At 39.3% G+C, this 24,486-nt stretch overlaps 1 long non-coding RNA gene across 1 annotated transcript in view; it reads left to right on the top strand.

Moving 5' to 3' along the window:
• The first annotated feature begins 19 nt into the window (after positions 1-19).
• The window catches only part of LOC123824204, a 28,699-nt gene continuing 4,232 nt past the window's right edge, over positions 20-24,486 (top strand). Inside the window, exons 1-2 of the long non-coding RNA XR_006786669.1 lie at positions 20-148; positions 24,370-24,480. This is a non-coding gene — a long non-coding RNA (uncharacterized LOC123824204). The remainder of the gene's footprint in view (positions 149-24,369; positions 24,481-24,486) is intronic.

Here is a 24,486-nt window from a genome sequence, read left to right as displayed (position 1 = left end):
ATCACAGGTCTGGCCTCAGCAGAAAATGGCCGCACCCAGGCAGTTTCGTAGCCGTTTTGAAAACGCAGGAAAGACGCGACCGTACTGCAAATCTTTGGGTCCATACAATAACGAACGCGCTTGGAGCCGAGAACTGGGGAATGTTGAGGTAAATGCCGGTTAACACATTTGAAAAGTGGGGATTAGGAGACGAGATGTTGATGTGAAGCAGAGGTGGTAGGAGGAGAGCGCTCTGGACGTGTGCTTCCTGATAAAACACAGTGAGGGATTAAGAGGCAAAAATGGTGGTGGTGTAGACAATGGCAACCACTGTACAGGACAAGAAAATAATACTTGTTTCTTACGTTACAAGAAAAACTGAGATACATCAAAAAATATCTGCCCAGTCATTTGTTTCTGTGACTACTGGGAAGAATTGGCCATCTTTTCCCTAGGTGTAGATAATTATTCCAGCAGCATAATTTAATGTCAGCCTTGTAACTACTGCTTGGTAGTACCATATCTATCATAAATCAAGTGTCCCTATCTGTATGACTCTGATCTCACATGTTCTGTTCCATGGATCTGCTATTTGTCCCTAGGCCAACACTGTGTTTTACCTATGGAATATTTCTGAGTTTTATAATCTAAGCAAGGCCTTCTACCATTTTTTCTACAAGAATATCATTGTTCTCTTGGCCCTTTATATTTGCACATAAAATTTTAACTTACCTTGTCAACTTCCACCAGAAAAAAGTGTCTGGAATTCATATTGGGACTGCACTGAATCTATAAATCATTTTCAGTAATGACACCTTCACAATATGAAATCTTAAAATCCATAAACAATGTGTATCACTCCATTTATTTAGGTTTTCTTTAATGTCTCCGAATAAAGTTGATAAAACTTATAAAAGTCCTGTCAATTTTATTAGATTAATTTCATGATACTTGATATTTTCAATGCTCTTGTAAATGATATTTTATAATTTCATTGTTTCACTCTTTGTTGGTGGTAGAAATACAGTTGACTTGTATATTGATATCATACCGAGCAAAGTGGATATGCTTATTAATTCTAGTAGTTTTCCTTTAATTATATTATACATTTTTAAAACTTTGTATTTTTTCCACTGCCACAAAATCCCCATAAACAAGCTCTGAGTACACCAAACAGACAACCACTATAATAAGGTTGACTTCTGCCACAAGTTCCTTTGATGAAATATCATACCATACTTTAGTTCTCTAAAGATAACTTATTTGAGTTCCTTGAACATACTCATAATAGCTGATTTAAAGCCTTTGTGTAGTAAAGCTGACTTACAAGACCCCTAAGGGACTATGAACTGCTTTTTTTTCCTGTGAGGAGCCAAACTTGTGATTCTTCATTAAATTTTTGTTGAGGCTATGTCAGGCAATATAATGTTACTACATTGAGTATCAGATTCCCCCTTTCCCCAGGGCTTGTTGTTGTTGCTGTTTTGTTGTAGTTTGTTTAGTGACATTGCTGGAATAATTGTGTACATTCTCTTTTCCTGTAATATATGGTTCCAGAAGTGTATTCTTGGTTAGCTGATGGTTGATCAGAGAAATTTTCTTAGTCACCCCAAGTCAGTAAGTCTTCTACCTTTGCCAAGGGATATGTTGTGTGTTGAGGCCCTACTTCAATGCTCAGACACTTCACAAGTCCACCTTAGCATTTTCTTCCTGCCACAGGATTTTAAGATCACCAGGAGGTGAATTAATTGGGCATATACACATCCCTGTAAATGTATGTGGCCTCCTAGATCCTCGGAATATGTTTAATACCTCCTTGTGAAAATCTTTTTCTGTAAATATTTTTATTTATTTATTTTATATTATGTTAGACAGAGGGGCAGGGAAGGAGAAAGAAAGGGAGAGAAACATCAGTGTGGTTGCTTCTCATACGCCCCGTACTGGGGACCTGACCCGGGCTGCAACCCATACACATGCTCTGACTGGGAATCAAACCAGTGACTTTTTGGTTCACAAGCCAGCACTCAGTCCACTGAGCCACACCAGCCAGGGCTCCTTGTGAACATCTTATACTTCAGATATTCCTTTTAAAATTTTTGACTGGGCTTTTGTTCACACCAGTTTGCACTACAGCCTTAAGCTACTGCAGAGTTAAAAATTTAAACTGATTGTTCTTTAAAAATGGTTTCCATGGCTACTATACTTGTGAAGCTTCCATTTTTTCCATGACTAGCATGGAGCTGGGGAGACAGGGATGGGAGTAAACAGAATGAAAACTATATACCCCACAGTTTTTACTGAGGTTCAGACTTTTTTTTAATCCTCACCCAAAGACATTTATTCATTGCTTTCAGAAAGAGAGAGAGTAAAGAAAAGAGAAACATCAACATGAAAGAGAAACATCAATTGGCTGCCTTCTTGTACGCACCCCAACTAGGAATTGAACCTGCAACCTGGGTATGTGCCCTTACCAGGAATAGAACCCACGACCCTTCAGTGTACAGGAATGTACTCCAACCAACTGAGCCACACGGGCCAGGGCCAGTTTTTTTAAAGATTTTATTTTTTTTACAGAGAGAAGAAGGGAGGGGGAAAGAGAGGAAGAGAAACATTGATGTGTGAGAGAAATATTAATAGGTTGCCTCTCACACTCCCCCAACCAAGGACCTGGTCCACAACCCTGCTATGTGCCCTGACTGGAAATCTAATGGGCAACCTTTCAGTTTACAGACTGGCATTCAACCCATTGAGTCATACCAGACAGGGCCCAAACTTTTTTCTTGACTAAATGTTCTTCAGGCTGTTGTAAGCTTTTGATTACATACTGGAGTTATAGAAAAGTTGTGTTTGATAATTTTGCTAGTGTTTATGTTGCTTTTATGGAAGAGTGGATTTACAAAGGCCATCAATGTGCTATTTTGGAAGTCTGACTTCATCCTCTCATTTATTTTTGCACAATAGTTTAATAGAGTACAATCTGTTGATTCTACATGTCAGTAATGATTAAGCTGCTCCCCATTGGTTACAGTTGTTGTTGGCACACAAAGCCATTACTCTTTATCTATACAAAACACTGTATCAAATTTAATAATCACCCTAATAAACCATTAAAAATTCTGATGTATCACAAAATTACTTCTGTCCTACTCCATTTCTGTGCTTCCATCAAATGTTTCAAAGAACTTCACAAAGCATCAAGACAGTGCTAATGCATGCAGAATTGTGTTTATTTGATTGACTATTGACTGCCTTCTGAATGAAGCTGAAACACTCTACACGTTTAAGTCAATGTCATACAAGTCTTTTCATTATCAGTATGTTGGCTGTATGTCTGTTGTGTTCTAGGTCTGTCCTTGCTTGATCAGTGAATAACCAGATTCTTTGAAGAAAAGAGACACTTGTGAATGGGACCACGAGTAATTCAGGATGCTTTTCATCATCATTCAAGAGCAGAATCTTGGTGTTCGGGGATCTCGAAGCAACATTATCAGGGGGCTCAGGGTAGGGTAACATGCTGTCAGAAAGAGGATGGTATACTGAATCCAGATGTGAGATTTGAAAAAAGCAACATTATAAATTGTGAGGATAGAATTGGTTAAGTAAAACAAAATGAAGGTGCTTGCTAGAAGCAGGACATTTTGAGTGTCTTTTGACTCAGGAAATCTACGGGCATTTCTGAGGGTGTGAATATGCCTCACCCTCTGATGATGTCTGTGGAGAAGAAGTACCATGTAAGCACTGGCCCCAGTCATGAGTCCCATGAATACAACATCTGATAAAGTCACTAGAAACATGTATTTTGCAGCAGCAATAGATGTAGGATTTTTAGAAAAGCACAATCCATAATCCCATATCTTGGTAGAATTGTGAGTGTGTTGATGAGCCTCTAATTTTAAGGAATAAAGATGTTTATCAGCAGGTTGGAACCAATATAGAAAGCAGAAAGAACTGATGTTCTTCTAAGCTCTGTCTTTGAGCTGCATCCACCTAGTGGTTCTAAGGCTTATGGTTATTGCCTGAACATTGCTCAACAGGCAAGTGGTGCAGAGAGAAAGGCCTTGGGCCACCCTATGGATATAATAGACAAGTTTATACCAGTGTTGTCCAGGATGTGTGTCATTCCCCACATAAATATCATGTGGGGAATCCCCATGAAGAGAAGAACCAAGAAGTTGGCCACAGCCATGTTGGTGAAAATCAAGTGTATGGGCCTGAGTGTGTCGCCAGTACAGGATGTAGAAGCATAGGTTGAAAGAAGAAACATACTCCCCAATCCCAGTCTGGACCAGGAAAAGTAACCTCAGGACTAAGTCACCAAAAGTCATTCTTAGAGGATTACAGGAAAAAAAAAAAAGATTTAAAAAAGAGCCTGAAGATCATGAAGTTTGAATTCAGTTTGACAGGACTAGTCATGGATTTGCTCCAATGTTCCCAATTTTGATAGGGACCCGTAGGCCCTCAGAACTCCCCTTTCTGAGTAAAAAATTACTTCTCTGGGAAGGGGACTCCACACCAGTGAGCTTAAAATTACTACTCAGTCATCAAGTCATGTTTCCATTGATGCTCATACAGCCATAGAAAATGGTTCATTACTTAGTCTGTTTCCCAAATCTTTTGGTGTACACATTCAGGACATAGCCTGCAAGATACAGCTTTATCTTTCATTTCAAAAGGTGTTATTAAACATCTGCTGTATGTTGGAATGGGTTGTCAGTCCTCAGATGTACACAGATTAATTGACCTGGATCCTTATTCCTAAGGGCACAGAGCCCAGTGTGAGAGATACATATATAAAATCTAACAAATAAAATATAAGTCATGCCATGAATGAAGGATATAAATGGTATTGTGGAAACATGTATTTGTGATTCCAGCACTTAATGATTCAGTGGTGATATACAGGAGTTTTTATTATAAGTTACTAAATGTCCTAGAATATGAGCTGAATATGTATACCACAAGGAATAAAATAATACAATCTATAGGGAAAAAGTTCCTCTGTATCCCCTGCCTTTCATTTCTAGTCAGTCTCACTCCTCTTTTCCCTGAGATAACCATGCATATCAGCTGTGTTATCATCCACCATGTTCTCCTGTCTTTACCAAAATGCACATGTCAGTAATCAGTAATAACTATAGGATTGTTTTAGCAATGAGTAATAAATACAGGATTAAGCATGCTGCTTTTGCTTAGAAATTTAAAGCATCCTTCCTCATAAAACATGGGCCAAGGATAAAATCATACTGGAAACATGGCATTAGGAGAATAATATACCTGGCCCTGGCTGGTGTGGCTCAGTGGTTGAGTGCCAGCCTGCAAATCAAAGGGTCACTGGATAAATTTCCAATCTAGGGCACATGCCTGGGTTGTGGGCCAGGTCCCCAGTAGGGGGCACATGAGAGGCAACTACACATCCATGTTTCTCTCCCACTCTTTCTCTTCCCCTCTCTAAAAAATAAAACAAAATCTTAAAAAAAAAAAAGAAAAGAATACACCTGATCAGCCATGTGAGATATATACCAGGAATGCAAGGAGAGCAGTTTTATTAAGAACCATTTATATCTTGATAATTAACATTGACTTGATAATAGCTACAAAGAAAATTCATATGACTATCTCCATTGATGCTATAAAAGCCTTTAAGAAAAATCAACAATATGATTTTTAAAAACCACTCAAGGATATATGACTTTGTGAATACTTCCTTAGTATGATTATGTATTTATATGCTAACAATTTGCTTAAGGGGGAAATGCAGGAACAAAGCAAGGAGATCCATTATTTAAATAATAATAATTTACTGTAAATATGAGTCAGTGTAATTTTAGAAAACAAATAGCATAAGAAGTAAAAGTATATTTGCAGATAATAAACCAAGAAACCCTAGAGAAACAGTGTTAAAAGTAAGTCAATTAATGAAATAATTTATGAAGATAGAAAGCTATATAATTAACATACAAAATACATGCACACAAATAATGTTATATAATCAGGGAAATAGGAAAAGAAAATCCTATTTACAAAACCAAGCAAAATTATACTATTTTATTTTAGGAACAACTTTTGAGAAACAAAAGATTTCAATGGTTTCCTATTGTATTTAGGATAAAAGACAAAGTCCCAGTTTCGTCATCTACTTCTCTCCTCACCCAATGCACTCCAGTTGCAGAGTTTTTCTTTTGGTAACTGGAGTTTTCAAGTTTGTTCCTATTTTAAGGGCATCTAACATCCTCTTGGCTGCAACATTTTCTGCAATCTATGTACCAGATTGCTCTAATCATTTTGGTCTCAGTTAATGCCAGTCCGTCTGAAAAGGCCATCTCTAAAGCTTCATCCTAAGGTAGCACCAGTTATTTTCTTTGAGGGCAGGAATTTTTTTAGCTTTCCTCCAGGTCTTCTGCTATTTATATAAGATTTTGCAGTTAATTTGCATTTCGCTCCTTGAGCTCAAATTTCATATTAGCAGGAGGCATTTTTGTTCTGCCGTCTCTGGGCACCCAACACTCAGCAGAGTAGCTGGCCCACAGGACATGGTGGGCAAATATTTCTGAAATTATTGTAACTGACAGAATTTCATCTGCACATTTGTCAAACTATCCTCCCACATGGCTGTCAATCACATTTCTGGAGGCACCTCAGTTATATGAGGCCCCATAGGAGGCAAGATATGTATATGACTGTGAGTTTTTTACATTGATTTTTTTCTAGGTAAAACACACACACAATAAGGGCTTAAAATAACCCTGGAGATGAATTTAATACCATCTTCACTGACAAGGATGTTTTTCAAAAACAGTTGCTAATTAGCAAGTACCTCAAGATTCTGCTTTTTCCATTTTAATGTGAATACAATATAGTAGGGAACAAAGAAAGTCATATATAAGAATAAGACCTTATATCAATATATAATGGTGTTCAAATTTTTTTCAAATTGTTAGTTCAAATTGTTAGTAGTATTGTTGAATATCGTGGGAGACTGGATATACTAAATAGAAATTTTCCCCAAAGGTAAAGAAAGCAGCTGAGCCTGAAGAATAAAAGTCAAAGATCTGGAGTCAAAGATCTGGTTCAAGTCAGGGATTAGTTTGATCCACCTGCAAATCAGTTTTATTACCTCCTATATCTGTACATTTTGTGATCTATATATCTTCTCATGTTTCCCATTCAGCACAAATTGTAACAAGACCCATTTGCTTGTCTGGAGGAAACTTTTCTGTAGGGTAACAATGTTGACTCCAGAAACAGTAGTGAGACCTAAAGACAGCATTGGTGAGCTGCTGCAAAAAAACAAAACAAAAACCCTCTCATACTGACCTTATTCAACATTATTGCCTTCCTTTTCCACAGCGCCAAGGGTCCTGCCAGGGTCAGAGACTCTCTAGAGAAAATAACAGTCTGATCATGGATCAGACCAGGGCTGGGTAAGTTAGCGTTTCATTCTGGGAAGGCAACACGTGGTTCTGCCACCTTATATCCCACCCGAGTCCAGCCCTGCTCCAGGCTCATAATGAAACAGGCAGTACAACCTGTGGTCACAAGGGAATGTGGACTATAACCTGCGCTTTGTGAGACCAGGAAAATAAAGATACAGTGAAAATTTGATGACATTTAAAATTTGATGTGGTTTTAAATATAGTGATTCACCGAACCCCCAAATAACCCAACAAACTAAATGCAGTAATAATTATTCCCATTTGGCCAATGGTAACAATGGAACTCAGTTCCAGGGTCCTGCCCAAAGTTATACAACTAATTAGTGATACATGTGGGTATTGACCCCTGCAACCCACAATCTACGGATCCTTCCTCATCTACTTTGTTTTGCTACAGAGTAAAATATTCTGCAGCAGAACCCATGATGTCTATTGGTTTGCTTTGCACCCAGGAGCTTGGTGTTTCATAGGTTTCTTCTTACGAAAAAAATTTGAACTAACAGCAGAGACAAGAGGGGGAAAAAACTTAAATATTGCAAGTGCCATAGAAACAAGTATCAGTTAAAAATAAATTTGAAAAATCAAGAAATTGTGAAGAATAGGTCAAGGGCTGGTGACTGAGGCACAATAGGACATGCTGCTTGGAGCCAGGGCAGTGATATTTGAGAAAGCTCCTGGCTTCAAGAGTACTGGAAATAACCCCTTCAAGGGGGTTCACTTAAAGTCAATAATAGAGGAAGAAGAATGGAGTTGGAAGAATCTATCCACATAAGGAGGGAAACATAATAAGAGATAAGAGAGGCAAAAGTGATTAGGAAAATAGAAATGCAGATAAAGAAAGGGTGAGATTAGAAGAAAGCTACCAAATCTGCATTTTATTTATTTACTTTTAAAAATATATTTTATTGAGTATGCTATTACAGTTGTCCCATTTCCCCCCTTCTCTCCCCTCCACCCTGTACCCCCTCTCCCACCCACATTCCCCCCCTTTAGTTCATGTCCATGTGTCATTCTTATGAGTTCTTTAGCTTCTACATTTCCCGTACTATTCTTGCCCTCCCCCTATCTATTTTCAACCTACATTCTATGCTACTTATTCTCTATACCTTTTCCCCCCTCTCCTCCTCCCACCCCCCCTGCTGCTAGCCCTCCATGTGCCCTCCATTTCTGTGGTTCTGTTCCTGTTCTAATTGTTTACTTAGTTTCTTTTGGTTTTGCTTTAGGTGTGGTTGTTCATAATTGTGAGTTTGCTGTCCTTTTACTATACATGTCTTTTCTTTATCTTCTTTTCTTAGATAAGTCCCTTTAGCATTTCATAAAATAAGGGCTTGGTGATGATGAACTCCTTTAACTTGACCTTATCTGAAAAGCACTTTATCTTCCCTTCCATTCTAAATGAGAGCTTTGCTGGATAGAGCAATCTGGGATGTAGGTCCTTGTCTTTCATGACTTGGAATATTTCTTTCCAGCTCCTTCTTGCCTGTAAGGCCTCTTTGGAGAAATCAGCTGACAGCCTGATGGGAACTCCTTTGTAGGTGACTGTCCCCTTATCTCTTGCTGCTTCTAGGATTCTCTCCTTCATTTTTACCTTGGCTAATGTAATTATGATGTGCCTTGGTGTGTTTCTTCTTGGGTCCAACTTCTTTGGGGCTCTCTGAGCTTCTTGGATTTCTTGGAAGACTATTCCCTTTGCCAGATTGGAGAAGTTCTCCTTTATTATTTGTTCAAATACGTGCTCAATTTGTTGCTTTTCCCCTTCCGATTCTGGTACCCCTATAATTCGGATGTTGGAACGTTTAAAGGTGTCCTAGATGCTCTTAAGCTTTTCCTCGATTTTTTTTGAATTCTTATTTCATCATGCTTTCCTGCTTGGTTGATTCTATCTTCCTTCTGGTCCACTGTATTGTTTTGAGACTGTTTCCTTCCTTTCACTATTGGCTCTCCTCCGCGTATCTTCCTGCATCTCTTTTATGGCAACCTGCATCTTTTCATCTAAATTGTGCCCAAAATCAACCAATTCCATGAGCTTTCTGATCACTAGTGTTTTGAACTGTGCATCTGATAGATTGGCTATTTCTTGGTCGCTCAAAAGGATGAGTCCTGGGGGACTGATCTGTTCTGTTGGAAACATGTCTCTCCCTGTCTCTCCTTTTTTTTTTTTTCTTTTTCTTCCCCCGTCTGGTCGCTCTAGTTACGGTGGAGGGCGGAGCCTTAGGTGTTCACCAAGGCTGGGCACCCCAGTCGCTAGATTGTGACGTTATATGTGGGGGTGGGGGCGGGAGCTGGACAGGAGGGAACAATGGCGGTAGTTCCGTTCTCCTGGGCTCAGACCCTTCTCTGGGATCCTGGGCTGCGAGCTCTGCCCTGGTCCACAATCGCCGCCTCACTGGGTCCGCCAGCCACAGTTTGCATACTCAGGGATCACTGCTGCGTTCTTGCACCCTGGATGGCTGTTGCGCCGATTTCGCGCCAAATTTTCCCTGACCTCCGCGCGCCGCCGACCCGCGCCAGCCCGCGCCCGCCCAGCTCGTCTTCTACTACCAGTCTGGATATATGGGTTTACTTCAACTTCTTGGCTGTCCGACTTCCATTCAGATAAATCCTCTATCAGTTCTGGGTGTTATTCTATCTGTAAATAATTGTTGTTCTAATCTTGGTTGTGCGAGGAGGTACGGTGTGTCCACCCATTCCTCCATCCTGCCGGAAGTCCTCCCAATTCTGTATTTCTAACCCATTTCCCCATAAGAGTCCTTTCAGAGAAAACACCAGTTACAATAGATTGATGACGTCCTGTATGTGCCGCCTTCGTGCTAGGTGCCAGGACCTTCTTGTAAGTTAATACTGAATGGTCATGTCAAAGAATGTTCATACCTATTTCACAGGGATAGGAATCAAGGCAGAGAGCACTTTTAAATTTATTCAAGGTCACTCAATACCAGCAGGTGGCAGGCTAAGTCTAATCTCACATAGGAGGTGAACTATCTCATTATTCAGACATAAATATCTTGGAGAGAATTACTTCACTGCTATACTGGTAAAGGTGGATGCAATCTAAATACAGCCTATCTTTATGCCTCTTTCTCTCTCCCTCCCTCCCCCCGCCCTCTCTCTTTCTCTGTCACACACACACACTGAAGAATAATCCAGATCCATTCCACAAAACTTCTAAAACAACCCAAGATGAAGCTGGGAAATCAGTCACATCGAGATGAGGCAAATTGGATGTCAATTGCTGCAAAGTCCAAAGTTGCTAGAATCACACAGGAGAGATTGTCATGACTACCACATGCTAGAACCTTGCTGTGTGCTGGCAGTGTCACCCTCTTTAATATTCACCCTGTTTGGTATTCAGAGTGACACTCTGTTCCTATTCCTGGCTCACAGGTGGGGAAGCTGAGACACACTGTCCGGAGATCCCACCACAACCACCACCACCACCCCAGCCTGTAGGAGGCAGAGTTAAGAATTGAAAAAAGCTATTCGTGTCTCCAAAGGCTGGACTGTTGCTAATTGTTGCTTTTGAATGGTACCTTTGAATGGAAAAGAAAAGGATACAACATGATAAGCCCACTAGGATCCACACCCATCCATGTCTCCAGCTCCATCCAAATTCTGAATTCTGTCCGTGAGGACAGTCCTGGAGCAGTGTGAGTCTTCATGCACACGTATGCGCAGAGAACAGGGACAGCTAAAGGCATCATATTGATCAAAGGCTCTGAGTCTAGTTCTCAGTGGTTTGGGCCAAAGGGAAACTTCATCCCCACTCTTTTTTTTTCTGTTCATTTATTTATTATTATTTTTAACTAAATTTATTGGAGTGACACTGGTTAATAAAATTAGGTAGGTTTCAAGTGTACAATTCTATGATACCAATCATGTGTATATTGTATTTTGTGCCTACCACCCAACATCAAATCTTCTGTCGCCATATATTTGACCCCCACCTTTACCCTTTACTACCCCCGCTCTTAAAGAGAACAACAACCTTTTCCCTCAGGCTGGCCTCAGCCTCAGCAGTGTCCACCCCCTGCCTGCTGTGGGGTCTCCACTATGACACTCTCCCAACACTATAAGCTCTGAAACAGGTCCAGACTGTGAGGCACAGCTGTCCTGAGGCCCATGAGAAAACCTCTGTCCCATCTGTCCTGGCCAGTACCTCACCTGCCCTCTCCTCTTAGAGCTCTCTCCCAAACCTTATTGGAATCTGAGCCACAGTGAAACTCTTCCAGGGCTGGTCTCTGTCACTGGAACTGGCCACAGGACTGTGACCACCAATATATACATGCTGTGGAGAGCCAAAGCAGTTATGTGCCCTGATTTTCCCCAGGTTTATCTCCCACTGGAGCTACAAGTACCCTGTCCCCTGTGAGGCACTGATACCTTCTGCAAAGGGACAGTGGTGTACCCGCCGAGGAGCTATAAATGTCAGTCCCCAGGCAAATCAGCATCAGCAGTTCTGGGGATTATTAAGACATGAACTAATTAACAGCTGGTGCAGCTGAGAGAAAAACCTTCCTGAAAAACTTTTCCCCTGCAGGGAACTCTGTGTCTCAGAAGGTGTGGGATAGACAGGACATTCTCAGCGCTGTGCCTGGATGGTCCCACCAGGGTCTGCAACATGGACCTCATTTCCAAGTCCTGCTCCCACTCGGGCACAGTGATAAGATCTGTCATGTTCACGCCTGGCTCCAAGTTCTGGTGTTTCATTGTTAAGAGCATGACCTCTGCTTGGGGCATGCAGGCATCAAGATACTGGGAAACTTCTGCCACAAAATTCTTCTCACATTCTTGCAGGAGCCTGGGCATTGCTGCCAGTCCCACCCACCTCTCAGGCCACTCCCAAATTTGTCTTCTGAACTGCCCTGGGGCCAAGGCAGCTCGGGCAACAAAAGGGACTCCATTTACTGTTTCTGAAGGTTCTGCTACCCTAATTCTCTTCATTTAGTTCCATTGCCTTCTCTTTCATTCCATTGCCCAGGGTTAACTATAGATTTTTCTAGATGTTTTTCTGTATACTTTATGTGTAATTTTTTTTTGAAAAGTCAGTTTAGATGATATTTACCTCCTTCCATAGACTAAAATATTGTCAATGTTTATATTTCCTTTAACCTTCTTTCTCCTATTTCTCTCCCAATTTTTTTAGTTATATAATTTCAATATCGTCTTTTCTTGGCACTTAGCTTAGGCTCTGTGACTAAAATTCCCAGGCAGAAGTTATCATAATGAATCTACTAAAGGCTTCTTATTTATGGTTAAATGAATTCAGTATTTACACTCAGTTCTTTTGCCATTGTTTATTGTTCATATCTTACAGGTAAAATTCATGTTTCAATAATTTTGTTAAGAAGGTCATAGGAATTATACAAGTTCTTGCATGTTCAACAATGTTTGTCTGCCTCTTGGTATTTAAAAGACAGTTATTGGATGTGAAAGTTATCTTTGTGATACTGAACCTTCACATTTAATAACCAATGTACATCTTTATTTTGTCATCTTAAAGTTCTTTCAATAAAGTGGTAGAAATTTTTCAAATTCTTTCATAATTTTTTTGTGAACAGAGTGCTTTTCCAAAATGCTCTGACTATTGTTGGTGCCTAGCACTCAGCTGAAGTTACATATGGACCAAGTATCCAGCAATCCTACTAGACTCTCCTATTCTATGTGATTGTCTGTGAATTCTTCTGTTTTTCCACTTTAGCAATCACTGACAATTTTGTTTCTTCGTTTCCAATTTTTAAATCCTTTATTTTTTATTATTGTCAATCTGTACTGGTTAAGACCCCCAACAGAGTATTTAGCAGCAGTAGTGGCAGCAGATGTGTGTATCCTATTGCCAAACCTCTTTAAAATTTCATCATTAAATATGATGTCAGCTGTAACATTTTGGCAACTAATATCTATTAAGTCAAAGAAAATATATTTACACCTGTTTTGCTAAGAGTTTTTTAAATAAATAGTTGTTAATGTTTATCTGCATTTTGAGTGCCAGGGTTCTTGCAATGTTATTCTTTTTGAAATATGTTTATTGACCCTGGCTGGCGTGGCTCAGTGGATTGAGCATCAGTCTGTGAACTGAAAGGTCACTGATTCGATTTATGCTCACAGCACATGCCTGGGTTGTGGGCCAGGTCCCCAGTTGGGGGTGTTAAGCAACCAATCAATATTTCTCTCCCTCTCTTTATCCCTCCCTTTTGCTCTCATTAAAAATAAATAAAATTTTAAAAATAATAAAATATTTTTATTGGTGTAAAAATTCACATAAAATTAGCCATTTCAACATATACAATTCAGTGATATCTACCACATTCATAATGTTATGCAAATATCACCTCTACCTAGATCCAAAACATTTTCATCATTCTAAAAGAAAACTATATGCCAATGAATCCACCAGTCTTCATTCTCCCTTCCCCCTGGACCGTGGCCAACTCACACTTGCTTTATGTCTCTATAAATTTATATAGTCTACACATTTCCTATAAATAGAAATATAATATGTGGTCTTTTGTTCCTGTCTTCTTTCACTTATATTGTTGTTGAGGCTTATTCATGTTATAATATCTATCAATAATTCACTTATAGAGTTTATTAATATTCCACTATGTATGTGTGTACATATACATGTATGTAGATATGTACAGATACCACATTTTGTTTAACTGTTTCTCCATCAATGGGAATTTAGATTGTTTCCACATTTTGGCTACTGTGAATAGTGGCATGAACATTCATGTACAAGTATTTAAGGACCTGGTTTCAATTTTGTTGGGTGTATACCTAGAAGTGGAATTCCTGTTTAACTTTAGAAGAACTGCCAAAATTGTTTTCCACAGCAACTGGACCACTTTACATTCCAGTAATGCTCAAGAGTCCCAGTTTCTGCAATGTTATTCCTAATACCAGGCATTTTTGGACCTGCTGAGAGGAAATATTTGTAGTGCCCACAAGTACATCATCATAACAAATACAAAGTTCCTGTGTGACACAGGACTTGAAATACATACCCATAAATTCTGCACATGTAACCCCAAGTCTTTCCCCCACCTTCAACTCCTTGTTTTTAGCATTTCATGTAAAAGTCTTTATTACCTTTGGACATTTATGAACTAAAGCTCTAGAAAATATAGGCTTCAAGTCATGATGGAGCATCATAGTTGGGAGAAATATTACAAATGATAGTAAGAACAAAGGGAGCAAACTTTTGTGGTACAAATTCCTTAAGGCTTCTTATTAATTACTCAAATTACTTGTTATAAGATATTTTGACTTACAAGAAAGTAGGATACTGCTATTTATACTAGAATATATTACTCACTATTCAAGAATAAGTAAACCCTGAACATTATGCTCCTTCATGTAATTCAAAAATAATAAAGTTAAATACATAAAAGTTCATCTTAGGTAGTAGAAACCATAACATTAACCCCTATAAATCTTTACCGCTATTCAAATGGTTCTTATTATGTTCTGTTTTTTTCATATATTCAAATGGTATTGTATTTGCACATTGAAAATGTTTAATATTTGTAGAATATTCTGGAATCCTTTCTACAACAATTATGTTAAACCCTTATGAAATTATTTTCATTCTATATATAACTTCCAAGTTTAATTACTCAAATCTAAAATCTCATCAAACTTCGATTCCCAGTCAGGGTACAGGCCTGGGTTGCAGGCCATGACTCCCAGCAACCGCACATTGATGTTTCTCTCTCTCTCTCTCTCTCTCTCTCTCTCTCTCTCTCCATCCCTTCCCTCTCTAAAAATAAATAAAATCTTTAAAAAAAAATCTCATCAAACACAGAAAAGCCCTGATAATTAAATAATGGCATTCCATCAACTATAACATGCATCATAATTTAAGATATAGTTAGATATGCAGAAATAAATCCTCAAAACACAAAAATAAAATGTGGTTTATCACTAATGCTTTTGCCTCATTCATTGCATTCTTAAAACCTCTGCAAAGAGCAAGTCCTGTTTCTGTTTTTAAGAGCTTATGATGCTTAATGATAGCCAGTCCTCCACACAAAGCATTTTCAGTGACCACAGTATTTCAGTAATGTACTTGATAGAGTACAATTGAAATGGGATTCCTTAAGGATTTAATACATTCATGAAATCTAGAAATTACTTTGTCTGGAAAGAGGGTTTCTATGCTGTGTGAGCTAGTGAGCAACTAAAGAACTCTGATGTGTAAATAAAGAATTTTAGACCATCACTGCAATTCACGCTATTTCATTTTTGCTGTGCAATGCAATTTGTGGTCAAAGGCAGACTTTAATTGTGTTCTCTCCTGAATTGAGTATCTGGTATATAAAATCTCCCTTTCAAAAGCTTTCCACATACCATTTCAATAGGATTGATGTGTTATATGAGTTTACCATCGGTTAATGAGCTCTGACCTCTAGATGAAGGCTTTATATAAGGAAGATATGCATTAACTAGGGAGACTTTACCACATTCAGTACATCTATAAGGTCTCTCTTGTATAACGTGTTCAAGTTTTAACTTTCTAGGGAATGCTGTCATTATCACATTCCTGAAATTTTTACTTTTGTGTACAATTTAATGTGATTTTTTTCTTAGACTTCCTGCATTTGCCACAACTTTAGGGTCCCTCTCCTGAATGAATACCCTAATGTATAACAAATATGCTTGGAAAAAGGATTCCTCAACTTTCACTGCATCCATAGGTGTTGGCTCCAAATGCATAGCCTCTGACTTTCAAATGAAACCTTTTAATAATCACTTTTTCTCTTTTGGTGAAATCCCTAGAGTATAATATTTCTCTTTTGGTGAAATCCCTAGAGTATAATGAGGGGATGTTTTTTAATGGAAGATTTACAACTTTCATTTCATCTATAAGGTTTCTTTCCTACAGGAGTTCCAGCAGGGTCTCTTATAAACACAGTATTCATGGCGTTTCTATTCTTCATGAATCTCAAGTTTTCTCACATTCCCATAGTCATTGCATAGAGGATTTTCCTCTATGCTGAGTCTACTGATGATTTGTAAGAGCTGCCTTCCGAAAGAAAGCTTTTTGACATTCATTACATCCATAGGGCCTCTCTCCTGTGTGAATTCTCCAGTGACTAATGAGAGTTGACAAAGTAGCAAATGCTCTCTTACAATCGCAGCACACATATGGTTTTTCTCCTGTATGAATCCTCTGGTGCACAGTAAAATAGGATTTAGCCATGAAGGTTTTATCACACACATTACATTTGAAGGGTTTCTCACCTGTATGGGTTCTCTGATGTATGATGAGAGTTGACTTACAGGATAAAACCTTCCCACATTCACTGCATCCATAAGATTTCACTTTTGCATGACAGTTTTGCAGATGGTTAGTGAGACCTGACTTCTGGATGAAAGCTTGTTGACACTGATTGCATCCATAAGGTCTTTCTCCTGTGTGAACTCACTGATGAATCACGAGATGGACCTTGGTAGAGAAGGCCTTCTCACAACTCAGGCATTCATATGGTTTCTCTCCTATATGAATTCTCTGATGTACAATGAGATGTGCCTTTGATGTGAAGGCTTTATCACACATGCTGCATTTGAAGGGTTTCTCACCTGTATGGGTTCTCTGATGTACAATGAGAGTTGACTTAGAGGACAAAACCTTCCCACATTCACTGCATTCATGGGATCTCCCTACTGCATGATGAGTCTTCCTATGGTTAATGAGATCTGACTTCTGGATGAAAGCTTGTTGACAATCACTGCATCCATATGGTCTCTGTTCTGTGTGAATTCGCTGATGGACCATGAGCTGAGCCTTTTTTGAAAAGGCTTTCTCACAGTCTGAGCACTCATAAGGCTTCTCTCCTGTGTGAGTTCTCTGATGTACCATGAGATGTGTCTGAACCATGAAGGCTTTATCACATACTCTGCATTTGAAAGGTCTCTCTCCTGAATGAATTCTCTGATGTAAAGTGAGTTTTGACTTCCAAGGACAAGCTTTCCCACATTTACTGCATGCACAGGATTTCCCTTCTCTATTATGAGTTTTCTGATGATAGATGAGCTCTGACTTCATAATGCAGGCTTTTTGACATTGACCACATGCATATGGTCTCTCCCTTGAATGAGTGTGTTGATGAGTAATTAGCTTCAACTTGCTGGGACAGGCTTTCCTACAATCACAGCATTTGTTGGATTTCTTTCCTGTGTGAGTTCTCTGAGGCATGGTCATAAGTGGCTTACAAACATTCACTGCACATTCATATAGCTTCTTCCCTACTGGAGCCGAGTCATAATCAGTGAGCTCTGACTTCTGGATGAAAGCCAGTGTACCCACAACAGAATGGTCTAGAAAACAAGAACAGGTCCAGAAACAACTTTAATATAAGAAACATTAGTGAGACAATCAGTAACATTTGAATAACTCTGTATCAGTGTTAATATTCTCATTTTGATAAATGTATTTTAGTTATGTAAAAAAGTGACCTTGTTTCTAGGAAATACACACTTAAGTATTTAAAGGTAAAGAGTTAAAAAACAACACATGTGTGTATGTGTTGCATGATGATAGAATATGATAAAAGGTATGTGCTCAGGAAAATTTGCAAAAAGAATGTAAGAATTTTGTGTATAATTTTGAGATTTCTAAGTGCTAAATGATTTAGAAATAAATATTTTCAAAAGGAGAAAAATAAAAAATAAGGGAAGAGCATTACATTATATCATAATGGCCTAAACGTAAAATGAATAAATCACTTTATAGTTATATAGTAGCATTCTGCACAGTACTCTGGTACTCTTGATTTAGGTGCTAGTTACACAATGTGCTCATTACAAAAATTGAGCTGTGCCCTTCATTAGTGTATTTTTCTGGGTGTATGGAATACCTCAAAATTTTTTATATAAATAAAAATTGAGGCAGGAGGCCAGAAATGCTCACACATGAGGATCTTGAAAGAAATTTGTTTAGTACGTTAATAGTAAAGGCACACCATTGGAGGCAATAGTGGGAGAGAGTGATACAACCTGATTTTCATTTTTAAAATGTCATTCTGTGTGTATCTGCATAAGTTATCCCACTGGCAAGGTCTTAAATATTGTGACATACTTTCTGTAGGTTTGTGGATTGTGGTTGTGAAAATTGGTAAAAATTTGCCATGTCATATAGCATTTTTCTTAGATTATACTTTAGATCTTTCCTTCCATCCTCCAACTCAGATGATTGTTCATTCCGTATAAACAAAGCATGTCCATATACCCCTTTTCTCCTCTATACCCCTTTTTCCTAACCAGGTAACTGTCAAAATCCAATGTCTTCAAAAATCCAGGTGTTTCTGAAGTTTACTTTTATGTTTATAAATTTTCCAGGTGAGGGGAATGGAAACACTGACTTCTGTTACTTCCTTTTAATAATAAAAATAGTAAAGTAAAACAAAAATATAGCTATTATATAGAGAATCAAGTGTAAAAAAGTAAGAGCATTTTCAAGAAAATAATATTAGCAAGAGATCATGGACATTAAGGATCGAGTGAAAACAATCATTACAGAAAGGAGTGCAGGGCCTTAGGATATAAGAAAAAGAAAGCAAATACCAGACTCGCTAGTAAATTAGATTTGTGGTGTGAAAAGAACCAAGAATGAGGTAAAATTTGAGGTAGCAATTAGATCTCCATGTGCAGAAGTGAAATAGCCAGATGAACATGTAGGGATAAAGGGAAGGTCTGGCCTGTAGACAGGAACTTAGGAATCGTCAGCATATAATCAGTATTGCTAAGGCCATGAAAATGAATGGCATCACACTGGGAACAAATGATAGGAATAGGCAAGGATGAAGCTTCATACTGTCTGATTTTAGAAGATGCCCAGAGAAGGTCTATCCATTAGGCTCAAACAATGACTGCCAAGGAAAGACACTAACTTAAGTCTTGAACAAATATCTAGGGAAGCTGATTAGAATGAAGGATCCTCAGCTTCTCACTTAAAGATAAGGTACCCTCTCTTACTTTCTTCTCTAATTCTGCATGCAACAGACACTGATCCTTCTCAAGGCTCAAATATCCTATGTAGAGACCACCCCTGTGGTCAACAGTCCCACCTTCTAACTTGCTTTGATACAACCTCACATAGCCCACAGAAGTCCCTGTGGACAGTGGGCCAAATATCCCAGAATTCATTATCAGGAACAATTGTTATTTAATTAGGTGAAAGGGGCGAAAATAAGAGGAAGCCTGGATGCTGCAAAGACAGCATTCTACTGAACACTGGATCCACCCAAAAAGAGAGAGAGTCTCATCGATAACTTAGGCATTTCTAATGACCTTCTAAGTTTTAGCCTTGTTAAACACGTTTAGAAGGGGTCACTCCTCTGTGGCCAACTGATTTACTTTAAAGGGTCTCACGTCTTGCTTGTTCTCAGTTGCTCACTCCCCTGAAAAGCACTGACACTGCACTTTATCATCTCTCCACGGCTCTTCTCCATTCTCTAAGTTAAGGATCGTATCTGATTTGGTAGCTTGATAAGCCTGTTCATGGGATATGACAAAGACTTGGACACTATCATTGGACTTGGTGGGGGGTGTCCTGGAAGAACATAAGATGTTTCAGAAACTGACACACTTCACCTTGGCAGATTAAAGACCTATCCAAGGTGAGAGGACATCGAGTTCTATCTGAGAACAGAAGACGGATTATCTGTTGCCTATAAACTCAAGCCCAGTACCTAGGAGCTCCTTGGAGGACAAAGCAATTGAAGAAGGAAAGGCTATTTATTGGCTGTGCACACTCTGAATGACACAGGGCAATCATCTTTAATCAGGATCACAGGTTGCTATAATTCTCCAACATCACCTCCTAATATAGGTTCTTGTAGCCCACTACTTGTCCCAGCTAAAGGCCACAGACAAATCCTCAAATGACATTAATCCCTGTAATGACATGTTTTTTTCAACTTGTGATTACTACTGATGTGAAAAGACCTGTAGGTATATGTTTTCATCATAAGTCACAAAAGACCACATCTCTGTGTAGTTTTCATTATTCATTACGGGAAGAAGTGAAATGTCATTAAACCTATCTTGCTATACTATAATATATACATCTGTCAGATCAACATGTTGTATACCTTAAATTTACACCATGGATGCTTCTATTCCTTTAAATACTATTGGCTTTGTTCTTGGAAGCAGTTATATTATGTGGATATGAGTCCTTTAGTGGCTTGCATTTATGCTTTGTTAAGAGGGTTTATAGGCAGCCTTTAGAAAAGATCTAATTAGAACCACCCACTGAGGCAATCCTCTTCTGATGTCCCACTGTGACTCTCCAAATGCTAGGTGTTTCAGTTCCACCTGGTGAAAACACAAAGTATTCTCAACTTTGTGCAGGCTCCAAGGATGGTTCTGGCTGTTCATTTTAGCAGTTCTTTCTCCAGCCTAGGAAGCTTCCTCACATATATGTGCTGACTGCCATGTAAAAATTTGGGGAACCCTGCAGAATGCTCAGGCTCTCATGCTCTGGGTGCATTCTCTATTCTGCTGTAATGAGCCCCATGAATTTGAGCCATCTTACATTTTCTGTACACTAAACACCATCTCAATTCAGGGAGATTGATGGGATCTGTTTGGGTTTCTCCTCCCTACACTACAAAATGAAATCTCTTTCCAGGCAGTAAGCTGGAACAATGAAAAGGCTCACTGTTTTTACTCCCTTTCTCTTGGTGACAGCTGTCCTGGGCTCCCTATTACCTAATGCCTGAAAATAGTCTATTAATATATTATATGTACTTTTTTTTTAATCTAAAAAAAAGGGTGAAGGGTATATACCTGAAATTTACTGTTGAAGTAGTTAGACTTGGCTGTAAAAAATACTGGCCAGTATGTAGATTCATTATGGTATAGGCATTCCATGTTCAGAATAGAATGTTAATTTATAGAATTTCATAGTAGATGCAAACATACGAGAGGGGATCCGTCACTGCCCACAAAAAGGAATTATCTTCTGGAGAGCAGGCCCCTTGTAGTACATGCTTCCCCCACTAAGTGAGTGTTCTAGGAACCCATCAGTATCAGTGTACCAGATGGCAGTGTTGTGAGAGGCTGCGTTTGGCTTCAAAGTTTTTTTTTTTTATTTGAAGACTCTTTCAATGCATTGCCCATTTCATGATGAGTGATTTACAAGCACACATGCCCACACCACGCTGAGTGTTCAACAGTTTTCACCAAGAATGGCATGACTTCCATGCCCCACCCTCCCTATTCACTCGATCTCACCCCAAGCAACTTTTGTTTCCTCAGATGAAAAAAGTCCTCAAAGGGAAATGGTTTGACAATGTAGAAGAGGTGAAACAAAAAATGGCAGCAGTACTAAAAGGCATCAAAACCAACACGTTCAAAAACTGTTTTGAGCAATGTAGAAAACATCTTGATATGAATATTGCACCAAATAGAAAATATTTTGAAGGTGACTGAAGTTTAAATGTGAAAATACACAATTTTTTCTAAGTAAATTCTGAGATTGTTTTTTGGGTCCTCCCTCATATGTTTGGCAACATTCCCAGCAGCATAAATCTCATGTTCCTTAAGGATATTTAAGAGTCCTTTTCTGGCACTGATAATTTGATTTATACATTTCAAGAGCATTCCATGTAACCCTATCTAACAATCACAGTGTAAAATCCTCATACTACAGAAATATGTTAATGTATTTAGATCATAATAACTATAGGTAATTGCTTCTCTGGGAACATGTTTTCCCCAATTTAATGGCTAGGCAGGAATTTATTGCAGTGTGAATTCTATGAAATCTAACATTTTCGTGGTAAGCAGAATGACCTCCCAAAGATGTACATGCCCTAATCCCCAGAACCTGTAAATATGTTACATTTACTTTTAATATTTTTAAATGTATTTTATTGATTATGCTATTACAGTTGTCCCATTTCCCCCCTTCTCTCCCCTCCACCCTGTACCCCCTCTCCCACCCACATTCCCCTCCTTTAGTTCATGTCCATGTGTCATTCTTATGAGTTCTTTAGCTTCTACATTTCCCGTACTATTCTTGCCCTCCCCCTATCTATTTTCAACCTACATTCTATGCTACTTATTCTCTATACCTTTTCCCCCTCTCTCCTCCTCCCACACCCCCCTGCTGCTAGCCCTCCATGTGCCCTCCATTTCTGTGGTTCTGTTCCTGTTCTAATTGTTTACTTAGTTTCTTTTGGTTTTGCTTTAGGTGTGGTTGTTCATAATTGTGAGTTTGCTGTCCTTTTACTATACATGTCTTTTCTTTATCTTCTTTTCTTAGATAAGTCCCTTTAGCATTTCATAAAATAAGGGCTTGGTGATGATGAACTCCTTTAACTTGACCTTATCTGAAAAGCACTTTATCTTCCCTTCCATTCTAAATGAGAGCTTTGCTGGATAGAGCAATCTGGGATGTAGGTCCTTGTCTTTCATGACTTGGAATATTTCTTTCCAGCTCCTTCTTGCCTGTAAGGCCTCTTTGGAGAAATCAGCTGACAGTCTGATGGGAACTCCTTTGTAGGTGACTGTCCCCTTATCTCTTGCTGCTTCTAGGATTCTCTCCTTCATTTTTACCTTGGCTAATGTAATTATGATGTGCCTTGGTGTGTTTCTTCTTGGGTCCAACTTCTTTGGGGGCTCTCTGAGCTTCTTGGATTTCTTGGAAGACTATTCCCTTTGCCAGATTGGAGAAGTTCTCCTTTATTATTTGTTCAAATACGTGCTCAATTTGTTGCTTTTCCCCTTCTGATTCTGGTACCCCTATAATTCGGATGTTGGAACGTTTAAAGGTGTCCTGGATGCTCTTAAGCTTTTCCTCGATTTTTTTAATTCTTATTTTATCATGCTTTCCTGCTTGGTTGATTCTATCTTCCTTCTGGTCCACTGTATTGTTTTGAGACTCAGATTCCTTCCTTTCACTATTGGCTCTCCTCCGCGTATCTTCCTGCATCTCTTTTATGGTAACCTGCATCCTTTCATCTAAATTGCACCCAAAATCAACCAATTCCATGAGCTTTCTGATCACCAGTGTTTTGAACTGTGCATCTGATAGATTGGCTATTTCTTGGTCGCTCAAAAGGATGAGTCCTGGGGGACTGATCTGTTCTGTTGGATACATGTCTTATGTCTTTCCCTGTCTCTGGTCGCTCTAGTTACGGTGGGGGGCGGAGCCTTAGGTGTTCACCAAGGCTAGGCACCCTGGTCGCTAGATTGTGACGTTATATGTGTGGGCGGGGGTGGGAGCGGGAGGGAACAATGGCCATAGTTTCCTTCTCCCGGGCTCAGGCCCTTCCTTGGGATCCTGGGCTGCGAGCTCTGCCCTGGTCCACAATCGCTGCCCCACAGGGTCCGCCAGCCTCAGTTTGCATACTCAGGGATCACCGCTGCATTCTTGCGCCCCGGATGGCTGTTGCGCCGATTTCGCGCCAAATTTTCCCCGACCTCCGCATGCCAGCCCCGCGCCTGCCCGGCTCGTGGTCTCCTACCAGTCTGGATGTACGGGTTTACTTCAACTTCTTGGCTGTCCAACTTCCATTCAGATAAATCCTCTATCAGTTCTGAGTGATATTCTATCTGTAAATTATTGTTGTTCTAATCTTGGTTGTGCGAGGAGGCATGGTGGGTCCAGCTATCCCTCCATCTTGCCGGAAGTCTACTTTTAATATTTTTAAAAGATTATTTATTTTAGAGAAAGGGAAAAGGAGGGAGAGAGAGAGGGAAACTTCAATGTGTGAGACAAACATCGATGGGCTGCCTTTTGCATGCCCCCAGCCAAGGACCTGGTTCACAACCCACGCATGTGCCCCAACCAGGAATCCAACCACAACCTTCTAGTCTGCCAGACAACACCCAACCAAGCACACCGGTCAGGGCAAAAATGCTGCATTTAGTAACAAAGGAGAATGGAAGTAGGACATGAAATAACATATTTTGGGACTATACAATTGTTTCTTGAATTTCACAGGTTCACAGAAAATTATGCCTCAGCATGGGTTGTACCCGGAGCCTTTGTGGATACTGATTTACATGATGAGATTTGGCCCTTTTGAGCTGCTAAGATTTGGTTGAGATTCTGGTGAGT

Source organism: Phyllostomus hastatus, unplaced genomic scaffold, assembly GCF_019186645.2.
Source record: "Phyllostomus hastatus isolate PE091 unplaced genomic scaffold, TTU_PhHast_1.1 phas_contig_549, whole genome shotgun sequence".
Classification (NCBI taxonomy): domain Eukaryota; kingdom Metazoa; phylum Chordata; class Mammalia; order Chiroptera; family Phyllostomidae; genus Phyllostomus; species Phyllostomus hastatus.
The sequence above is the reverse complement of the archived record's forward strand: the minus strand, read 5'-3'. Positions and strand labels throughout refer to the sequence as shown.